The following is an 11,315-nucleotide window of genomic DNA, read 5'->3' on the forward strand; positions in this document are numbered from 1 at the left end:
AAATTAATATAAGACACTGTCTTAATTTCGGGGAAACACAGTATGGCCATTTCCACATCTTTTAGGTTTTTATAAAACTTGAAAACTACTTTGGAACTTTCTGGAAAGTTTTTGAAGTATGGGCAGGTGGATCAAATTTAATTTGGGGCAATTCAGTTATCCAAAAGTCAAAAGCGCCCACTAGAACAGATCAGTGCTGGTAGGCAATGTCCTTTTCTGTATGGAAGAATCCTGCTCTAAGCTGTAAAGCTTGTTCATTTTTTCCCCTGTGAAATGGCTGGGCTTGCCTAGGGAAAAGGTGGCAAGTAGCAAGGTAGTAACATGATGTCAAATCACTTTGATTAGTGTGGCACTAGTAGAATTAATCCAGGACAGCTTTGGGGCAAATTTCTCTGTCTTGAACATGGATTATTTGTGCTGACACTGACTTTATCACACTAGAGCAGGCATGGGCAAACTTCAGCACTCCAGGTATTTTAGACTTCAACTCCCAGAAGTCCCAGCCAGCTTTCCTGGATCCCACTATACTCAACAATTATAGACGAGTCTCCAATTTTCCATTTATATTGTAAGGTGGCCTCCTAATGCCAAGGGTTTCGGGATGAAACAGATTCATTTCAAACTGGTTTCAGACCCTGGATATGGATAACCTTGGTTACCTTGATAACCAGTGCAGAGAACTGGACAGGGGGAGTGGATCCCCATTGCTTGTACTGGACCTCTCAATGGCCCTCGATGCCATCAGCCATAGTATCTATCTGAGCTGTTTCATATAGATGGGACTTGGCACCACTGTTTTTACAATGGCTCCTTTCCTTTCTGGAGGGAAATACCCAAAAGTTGGTGCTAGGGGACTCCTGTTTGAATCCTTGGCTATTTGCCTATGGGGTTCCTCAAGGCTCTATTTTGTTCCCCATTCTTATTAACCTATACATGAAACCACAGGAGGAAGCCAGGTGGACTTTGGGAGTATGGTGCTACCTATCTGCAGATGATACCCATCTACTACTCTTTTCCAAACAAAGCCAAGGAAGCTGCCCTGGTCCTAAGCCAATGTTTGTCATCAAATGGACTGGAAGAAGGCAAAGAAATTGAAACATAATCTAAACAAGACAAAGGTGCTCCTGGTCAGTCAGAAGGCAATCCAGCCATGGAATAGGGATCCAGCCTATGCTAGATGGGCTTACATTCCCTCTGAAGACACAAATTCACAGGTTGGGGCTACTCCTGGATTATGCATTGAATTTGGGAGCACCAGACTGTGCCTTCATTACATTACCAGACATGCACTTTAGAAGTTTCATTCACAACCATCCATTTGCATCTCCCACAACCATACAAGTACTCGCTGCGATGCCCCACCATGTATCTAGCAATGAGCATGCATTCTTTTCCATATTGCTTCCCACTAGTCATAGCATTTAAGGTGGTCCTTAGTGCAAATGTGCACATACGTGTGTTAATTGTCAAACCTTTCTTTCCATCCCACAACCCTTATGGCTGAGTTCTCAGAGCTAGGATTCCCTCAGGTGGTAAGAGCCATGAATGTGTCGCCAGTGAGATGGCGGGAGGGGGGCGGGGAGGTCATCAACAGAAAGCAGATGTAACCTATTTTGCTACAGAGTATCATGGACCACACTGTGCACTAGGAGTATAGTGTCGAGATTGTGGTAAGTCATAATCCCACTCTATTCTGCTTTGGTTAGACCTAATCTACAATACTATCCAGAGAAAGATGGTTAAGGGTTTGGAAGCCTTTAAGACTCAGGGCAGATCACAATGCACATATACATGGTAAATATTCAATGCCATTATTAGACATACAACACACATACAAACAGTAGAGGTAATTCAATATTTTCCAACTTCTGACTTCAGGAGGTTATACTTGATTTCGGCCACAGGGGGAGCTGTCTCTTTATCCACTAGGACGCTGAGTCCTTTTCGATCGTAGTATTTCCTCCTTGCTCTTCGCTTGCTGGCAGCTTTATGGTGTCATAAATTAAATTAACCTCCCTGCATTAAGCTGTTCCTAATTTCCTCTGCTCACAGCTGCAGCTGTTTTTGAACTTCTTAGGTGGACAGTAAGCTAGGCTATTAAATGGTCAGGTACTCACTCCAATGTGGGCTTCAAATTCATGACTTTTTGTTGCATCCGTTTTTTACCCTTTTCCCTTACAGAGTCATAGGCTTTTCAACACCTTTTCACAATAGAATGTGGCTGCCACACAAGATCTTTGTGGACTGCAACATTTGGGAAAGTGCTATTAACATTTTAATTGGTTTTGAGCATTTTGAAAATAATAATTCAGTCAGAGGGAAGTGGTAGATAGTGGATGTACGGTAGTGAAAAACATTCATTTTGCAAATGCTTTGAAATAAATGTTTCAGGACTGAAGAGAGGAGGCAATAAGTAAAGGTAAAGGTTGCCCCTTGACATTAAGTCTAGTCGAGTCCGACTCTGGAGTGTGGTGGTCATCCCCATATCTAAGCCAAAAAGCCGGCATTGTTTGTAGACTCCTCCTAGGTCATGTGGCCGGCATGCCTGCATGGAGTGCTGTTATCTTCCTGCCAAAGCAGTACCTATTGATCTACTCACATTTGCATGTTTTCAAATGGCTAGGTTGGCTAACCACAGGAGTTCACCCCGTTCCACGGATCTGAATCGCCAACCTTCTGATCAGCAAGTTCTGCAGCTTAGCAGTTTTACCCACTGCACCACTGCGGCTCCAGAGGAGGCAATAGATACTGCAATAATCGAAGTTGCCAATTACCAGGTACACCTGAATCTTTCCTGCTTCTTCTCAAGCTTCTTCTTATACTGGGGCAGGTATTTTCCATAGAAAGAAGAAGGGCACAAATTCCCCATGTGTGGGGTAATGTCCTTCGTTCCTCTTATATGTACCAGTTCTAGGTGTGTAATGTGTTGATTCCCTGTGAGATAAATGCCATATCTCTATTGGTTGTAAATACTTTCTTTACTAATGTGTCATTTCACCACATTCATATGCTATGTATTGTAACAAACTATTTATCGTTCTTTATACTCGCTTTCCTCACTACATGGTTTTACCAAGTTAGCAGGGTAGAGTCAAGTGAAATATCTTGCATACATTCTTGGTTATCTCCTTCTTTAAAAAAAACCATTTTATTGTCCAGCCTTTCCAGGGACGAAGTGGTAAGCCTAAGGCAGTCAAGTGGAGTCGTGTGTGCATCTGGACCCACAAGCCTAATCACTCACAAGCCTTTCCACCCGCTTTGGGAGTCATTTCCTCTCAAGAATCCCAGCCAGCTTCTCATCAGTAAGGCTAGGATAGAACCAAGACAACAAAGCAGGTTCAAGTAGGTGCTCTTTGAACTCATCTCTTCACTCCGGAAATATTCTGCCCACTTTTGGAGTCCTCTTTCCCTCCACCCACAAGAAACCACTTCTGTGCCTCCAACATGGCCAGGGTGAAATGATTTATAGCTATGTTTTTTTGCTGAAGTCTCATGATGATCCAGAATTTGTGCCCAGCCTAAGCTGAACAGTAGCTGAACAGCAGCATGCTCCTCATTATCAAGGCATATGAACTGAATTCAGTCTGATAGTAATAGAGAATAATAGTAGGGAACCAAAGCATCATGAAAAGGACAATGTCATTTTCTAAGCAAAGAAAACCATCTCTTTATTGGTTAAGAATTTAAATATATGTAGTTAAAAGCCCCTTAGCCAGGATTTTGATTCGGGGGGAGGGGGGGGCTGAGTCTGAGTGAGAGAGGATCTACTCTAGCAAACCTTTTGTATTGTTATCCCAATACCCCCCATATGGGATATATTGAGCATGGTGATCAGATCATGATAAGAATAAACATAACAATTTAAATAATAAATGTAAGGCCTTCTCGCAGACCACCCTGAGAATTTCGGGGGAGGGAGCTGAAGCCCCTCAAGCCCCCCCCCCCCCCCCCCCCCAGCTACATGCCTGGTAGTTAATAATTTTTCAGATCATTTGTAACAATTTACTGGAACAAATTATGTCATGTTTGTTGAGCAAAATGCTTACAAGTTGTACAAAAACATTATTTGCTTATCAAGATGCTTCACTGTATCTACTGATCCACTTTGTACCCAATTTATAATGTTCTTTCTGCTCAATAAAACCTTTTATTGCATTGGTGGTCTGATATGGTCTAAGGCAGTATCCTATGTTCTTTAGCGCCAATTCCGTAACCATAAAAAGCACTCAATACTGTCAGGAAGTCATAGAATGTATTGCTTTGGGGGTACGGTGTGTCCAACACAGGGAGTTCTTTTCCTAATTCATCTTTAAACCTGGGCTTTACCAAGCCATTCAATGTTAATTATGCTGAAATGAAAAGCTGGAAAATATTCAGCATATCCTTCAAAACATAAGGTAGAGTTCCTTCAATAACATAACCTGATCTCTGGAACCAGTTGACTCATGCTAAAACATCAAATTGATCTATCAGTGGTTCTGTGCGCTGAGGTAGAAGGAGCACTCCTTAATCAAAACTGAATCCAATGATTCAACTTCAGTGCAGCCATATAAATGTTTGCTAAGACTTATGGCTCACTAAAGTCAACTGGCTAGGTGGGTGTAGGATTAAAATTTTAGTAAAATATGATGATTTGAGCTAACTGCAAAAAGCAGGTTTGAGCATTGTGCACTCCACTACTTTCAATGAGCCACATTCAAGAAACAAATCGAGTTTGAAGGCAACAAACAGAAGTTAATAAATCGGGACAGGCAGGATGTTAGTACAGAGTAGGGTTGGGCTTGAATCCTGCTTCATCTGTTTCATTTGTGGTTTTGTACCACTTCGTCCATTCGGATTGCACAGAACGGCACCACCCCATGGGAACAAAAGAAACTGGGAAACCAATGAAGAAAAGGAACGGTAGCCATTTGGTCGGCTGCTTTTCATCATTTGACTATACGCCCTGGCTTGCAGAGCTTTCATCCCAGCGCCGGGTGCTCAATGCTTGTAGGCCCTGCCTGCTGAGCCTACGAGTATCAAGCACTCAATGTTTCATAGTCGAGTGCCAAATGCTCAATTGTAGGCCCTGCAAGTCAAGCCTATGAGCCATTGAGTGCTTGGTGGCGTGTAGGCCTGGCAGCCAGGGCCTACAGTCGAGCACTTGGCACTTGCCTTTAGGCCCTGCGAGCCAGGCCTAGGAGACATCGAGCACTCAATACTCATAGGCCCTGGCTGCTGGGCCTACAGTTGAGTTCTTGACTGTAGGCCTAGCATCCAGGGCCTACAAGTCATCGAGTGCTCGATGCATGTAGGCTCTGGCTTCCGGGCCTCCCATCGAGCGCTCAACTGTAAGCCCTGCGAACCGGGCCTATGAGCCAATAGCTCATAGGCCCAGTTCGCAGGGCCTAGTGCTTTGCCACCCAAAGTCTGATTTTTTTTGTTTTTTGTTTTTTTTGGACCTTGGATGGAAAAGCCCATTTGTATAGGCACCCATTTCCGTAAGTGGCAGACAAAAATGTAAATGGGGCCATACAAATTGAACAAACAGAAATGGTAAGTAATTCTATACAAATGTGCAACCTAGTACAGAGTTCTCTGCTCCAAAAGAACTGAAGTACAGAACATTTTATCTACTTTGACAGCCATTTAAAATACCTGCACCCCTCCCTGATTGGCTGAAATGCTGGCCCAGTTTCAATCCAGAAGGAAATTGGGAGCTGGATGATAGGGGGTGGACACCATCCCACTCCTTCGGGCTCCAGGAGCCCAAAGAACTGGGATGGCTGTGGGGATTGATCCCCACAAGGCCCACCTGGAAAGATCCAGACCTTGGCTTAAGGCCTGGACCTTTCCAGGTGTTTTATAAATCTGGAGCAAACTGGGAAATCCCAGTGTTCCCTAGATTAATTCAGTTTTACCCAGGGCATCATTTAGACACCTCAGGTGAAATCGAGATAGGTCCCGGGACATCAGCCTGTCTGGAAGGGCCCTAAGTGTTTTGCCATAAGCTTTTTCACTGGATGATGGCTTTCCTTTCATTTGGCTCAGCTCCCAGCAACCCCCTGGACAGTTTACAAACAACATCTTTGCCAAGTTTCTTTATAGCGCAGTCCTCACCAATTTTATATGGGACTAGCTGTAACCGGCCATGCCTTGCTGTGGCCTAGTCTGGTTAAACGGGAAAGAAAGGATTGAGAAAGAGAAGGTTTCAGATATATGTAATTTCACAATGCTTTTGGGTAGACAATATTTGTAGTTGTTCCATTGTCTGTGGAGATATAGAGATCATGTGGTTTGGCAACTCTGGAACACACAAGATATTATTGTCCATGAGAGAAGCAATCTGTGTCTAGATGTAAACCACAGAATTCTGAAGATTGCCTCCGAGTGTAAATATAGATAGATGGATGGATGGATATAGATCTCTTTCTTTCTCTGCCTTCCCCTTGGGGTGAATGACGGGGGTGTGGCTTCCTTGTAGGCCATGCCCCCATATTATTTTCCTGCTGGTAGAGGGCAAAGGTCCTTCCCAGGGAGTGACTCCAGTTCCCCCTTCTCCTTATTACTGTTGTTGTAGTTCTTGTAAGCAGTTGGATGGGGCCCCAAAGACATCCCCCTCCCTAATTATAAGAAGGGTCGGAGATTCTAAAGATTGTCTCTGAGTGTAAATATACATAAATGGATGTAGATCTTTTTCTCTGCCCTCCCCTTGGGGAGAATGACAGGGGACGTGGCTTCCTCATGGGCCATGCCCCATGTTATTTTCCAGTGCCCTCTCCTTCCTATTATTGCTGTTGGCATGTGGGGCCCCAAAGATGCCCCCCTCCCTAAGCATAAGGAGGGTCTTCCTAAATATCTTCCCTTCCCTCTCAGTCACTCACCCAAAGGCCTCTGGCCTCCCTGGAGGCCTCTTCCGCCTCCACCGTTGCCTTGGAGGCAATGCCCACCCTCCCGAAGCAGAAGGAGGCTCTTCCTAAATGCCTCACTTCCCTGTCAGTTAGTCATCCTCAGTTTGTCCAGCAGATAACACTGTGAATCTAGGCATGGTTTTACCTGTCTCAGGTGTGAAAGGTGTATAATAGGTATGTGGATACCTTAAACACTCAATAGTTTGAATGCTACATTGTGTCCAAATTTCAAAGCAATCGGTGAAGTACTTTGGGAGATATGAGGTCCCTCACAAACTGACATTACATTTTTATATAGATGTGTCCTGATTTGTCTCTCAAGAACAGCCTTAAAACAACATGTTAACTAAATGAAAACTGCTTTACTTCAGTAAACATAAAGAACAGCACAAGCAGTTGTATAATGCAAAAGAAAGCAAAGAAGTCTCAATGCAAACACAGTTCTTAAGTCTCTGGTAAATTCCCAAATCAAGCACCAGTCTTACTTCAGACAAAGAAACAGCAATAAATCCTTAGGAGCATTTTCCCAAATGCATACTTGAGGCAGGCACAAGGGGAGCGAAGGCTTAAGCATTAGAGTCAGTTTGTTACCAGCAAAAGCTGACTATAGCTGCTTCTGATTTATAGCCCTGAGTTCCCCCATGCTGCAGTTGCTAGGGTGGTTCCCAATTACTTTAGCATTTCTTGCAGCTAATCTAGCTGAACGGCGTCTCTGCTCTGTTTCCTTTCGCCTTTCCTGAAATGTGAGTACTTGCAAAATCTCCTCCTCAGATTCCAACTCCGCCTCTAATTTCTTAACACTTTCCCTCCCTCTTCTGAAGATGAGGAATCCCTAACAAGATGCATGAAAAAATAAGGATATCATTCAAATAAACCAGCACTCCTTTATACAGCTGCTCTCTTAACACTTCATTTATCAGGTTTTTGGAAATTGCTGAGCTTCCAGTTAATCCAAGTAGCATAATTGGTATGCAAATTTCCCAGGGGCACAATTGAAAGCCACCTTTATTCATACCCTTCTTTTATTCTTACTCAATAATAAGCTCATCTCATATCTAATTTGGTGAAAATCTTTCCTGTGGGCAGCTAAGCCAGTGTTTTCTGGAACAGCACAAAACTCTGAAAAATGTATTTAGGGAGGGTGGAGCCCTATGCCAGATAATTCAAAAGGCCCTGCCCTAAACTACATTTCCCAGAATGGAGTGCATTGCTCACCATCAGAGAGATTTGCCCCTCCATAGCCAATAAATTATGTTTGTTCCTGTGTTATAAATGTCATTTCTTAATTGGTTCTATCATAAAAACATGGGGAAAGTTTATTAAATCTGCACAGGTATATTGGAGAAGTGAGTGGGCAAGTGGAGCACACTTGGAATTCTGAATCAAATACCTGCCATATTGCCTAGAGTGGGATATGCAGGTGTCATAACCTGCATCCAGATCAGTGGATGTATCATGTCCCAACAAATGGAAGGGTACTTGACCACCTTCATCCTAAAAAATTGTCATAAGACAACCAAGCAGGCCCTGAGAAATTAACGTATGCCATATAAATGATGTTGTATGGGAACAAGCTTTTTCAAACCTGCACAATCTGCAGCCCCACAGGTGTTTTGGATTTCAGCTCCCAGAATTCCTGACCATTTGACAAGCTTGGTAGGGCTTTTGGGAGTCTGTCCCAATACAAGAATGGTATCGATGATGCAAGCCAGACAGCACTTGCAACTTTAAAAAACGCTCAGAGCCCTGCATGTGCAACAACATGTAAGTCAAGTTTATTTATGCAAATTGCTTTATATTTGTGTTTTATATTTCTGTATATACTAGATAAAGAATTGGGTAACAGATGGGGTGTTTACACATATCTATTTTGGTACAACAATCATTGCTACTATAAGTATGTACCTATGTTTATGTTTAGAATACTAACAACATGGAAAGGCCTTGAATGGAAGCAGGAGTAAGCAAGTCTAATTAAGATTAAGTGAGACATCAATATATCCACAAGAACATACCGTAGACATCTATGAGAACATTCCAAGAACACAGTTTGCATCACAAAACTGTTAAAGACTGTTAAAGATTGATTACAAACAAACACAACCTGAAGAAGGATCCCCGAAACAAGGCATTGTACCTGGGATTACTTGTTGTATGTTATATACTTGAGTTTGTAGATACACCATATTCTTGCACTGTTTTTCATTTGAGATTTATGTATGTTTTGCTTTATGTGTTACATAATAAGATAGTACCCAGTTGGGACTGTAATGAAAATACTCAGTTATATAAGCATACTGCCTTTTGAATACGCACATTTAAAGCTGTAAGAAAACATATATATTTAAGGTTTTTTTCTAGCAATATTATTGTTATATCATTTTGATATAGATATCTGTGCCTTATTGAGTCTATCTCAAACACCTGGAGGACCACAGGTTGTGCAGGCCTGCTTTATAAGAACACCTGCATAGACCAGGGCCTTTTCAGTGACTGCTGCTAGACCAGGCATGGGCAAACTTTGGCCCTCCAGGTTTTTTGGACTTCAGTACCCACAATTACTAACAGCCTACCAGCTGTTAGAAATTGTAGGAGTTGAAGTCCAAAATGCCTGGAGGGCCGAAATTTGCCCATGCCTGTGTTATACTGTGGAACTCCTTCCCAAGAGAGACCAGGATAACCCCATCCCTGCTTGCCTTCAGCAAGCAGGTAGAAATCTTCATCTGCTAGCAAGCATTTGGGGAAGAATTAGGGGCAGTTGTCCAGTATTACGTTCTAATGATTTCCAGAATCTGACTATTTAAATAATAATAATAATAATAATAATAATAATAATAATAATAATAATAATAATTCAGCAGACTCTACAAGAGGGAATTAAGGATCTCATTACACAGTTCAATCAATAAGAGTGGAGTGTGATAAAGTGCAATAGTTGTGGCAACTAATAACTAACCGGGACTATTTATTTGAATGCACATCGAAATAACCATGTTTTAAGGTCCTTTTGAAAGATGGACACGAAAGATGCACACTGAGATGATTAAACCAATCATCCTGGGATTGTTATCTATTGTTCAATCAAGGGAGTCTCCCCACCCCAGCCCCAATAACAATCTGTGATCATTGTCCCGCCGGGTGCTCACTTCTGGCAGAAAGGGGGCAGTTGTGGACAGAGGACTCAGGACTCAGAGGATGTCTCAATAAAGACATTGTTAAGCTTTCCACCACACACTTCATACCAATAAGACCATGGGTCGTAATTTGAACTAATCAGAGTAATGTCTATTGTGTCACAGAACAACAATTATCTAGTTGCTTTTTGTAGACGCTTCTGTTCACCCCCCTCTTAATAGGGATTCCTCACAGGACCACTTTTAGAGTGCCCCATAAAAAGTCATTTGATGTCTCTGGAGTTTGGTTGTATGGCTATAAAGGCTCCATCTTATATGTTTTTAATGCCACATTTGTTAAGAGAGTGGGATTAAATCTCCATGTGCTTTTTCTTTGTATCAGGGCCTATTTGCCAAGTTAATATTTTGAGACAGTGAGTAGACTAGATAATAGATTCTATTTCAACATCTAAAATATCTGGGAGTAGTGATCTGGGTACAAGAAAATAGTCTTTTTATGGAATACAGATGATGAGCAGTGGAATAAAAGGTGTAATTCTTTTCTGTGGGCTTAAAATCTTCCATGGGTCAATAAAATCAGCATTGGAAATGAGTCTTGCCAGATGTGGGGTTTGATGTTTCTTTTTATTTGGTTGATGGGATTTGTAAAGTTGGGCACTTAATTTGCATGCCTCTCCCCCCCCCCCCCCAGAATGCAATTCTCTTCTACTATTTAATGTATGGTTATTAAAGAATACATAGAGTCAATCTTTGGGAGTTTGGGGAGAAGTATTGCTAGGATGAACATTTTATGAAAAGGATGAAGCAATGATAAGGAGCACCAACTGTTTATGTAGACTGAAGTGGGCAGTTTCTATTGGATAGTATAGCAACCCTTCAGGATTTATTGGAATTTCCACTTGTTTCAAAAGGGACTCATGTGTTTCATAAAGGGATTTTTAGAGTATGAACCATACTTTTTCTCTGATTTTTCTGAAGAAGTACAATGTCAGGTTTAAGCTTTTTTAGTTATTTGATGTTGTGAGCCCATTTGAAGGGGGATCCTAAGCTTTTTAGATGGTTGAATGCTAGCCCAAAATGGTGTATTTTTCACCAGTGGTGTATATTTCAAAGAGAGGGCTGAAAGAGGAGGTAACAAAAGAGTAGTTCATGTGAAATAGCCCAAGTAAAATATTGTATAAACATAGTAACAATAAACAGAGAAAGACCACATGGAAGATAACTCTCAGGTTCCAATCCAACAAACATCAATCTTCTCTAGGGGTGGGCTTGGGGATAAACATTACAGAAG

The sequence above is a fragment of the Anolis carolinensis genome, chromosome 1, assembly GCF_035594765.1.
Source record: "Anolis carolinensis isolate JA03-04 chromosome 1, rAnoCar3.1.pri, whole genome shotgun sequence".
NCBI lineage: Eukaryota > Metazoa > Chordata > Lepidosauria > Squamata > Dactyloidae > Anolis > Anolis carolinensis.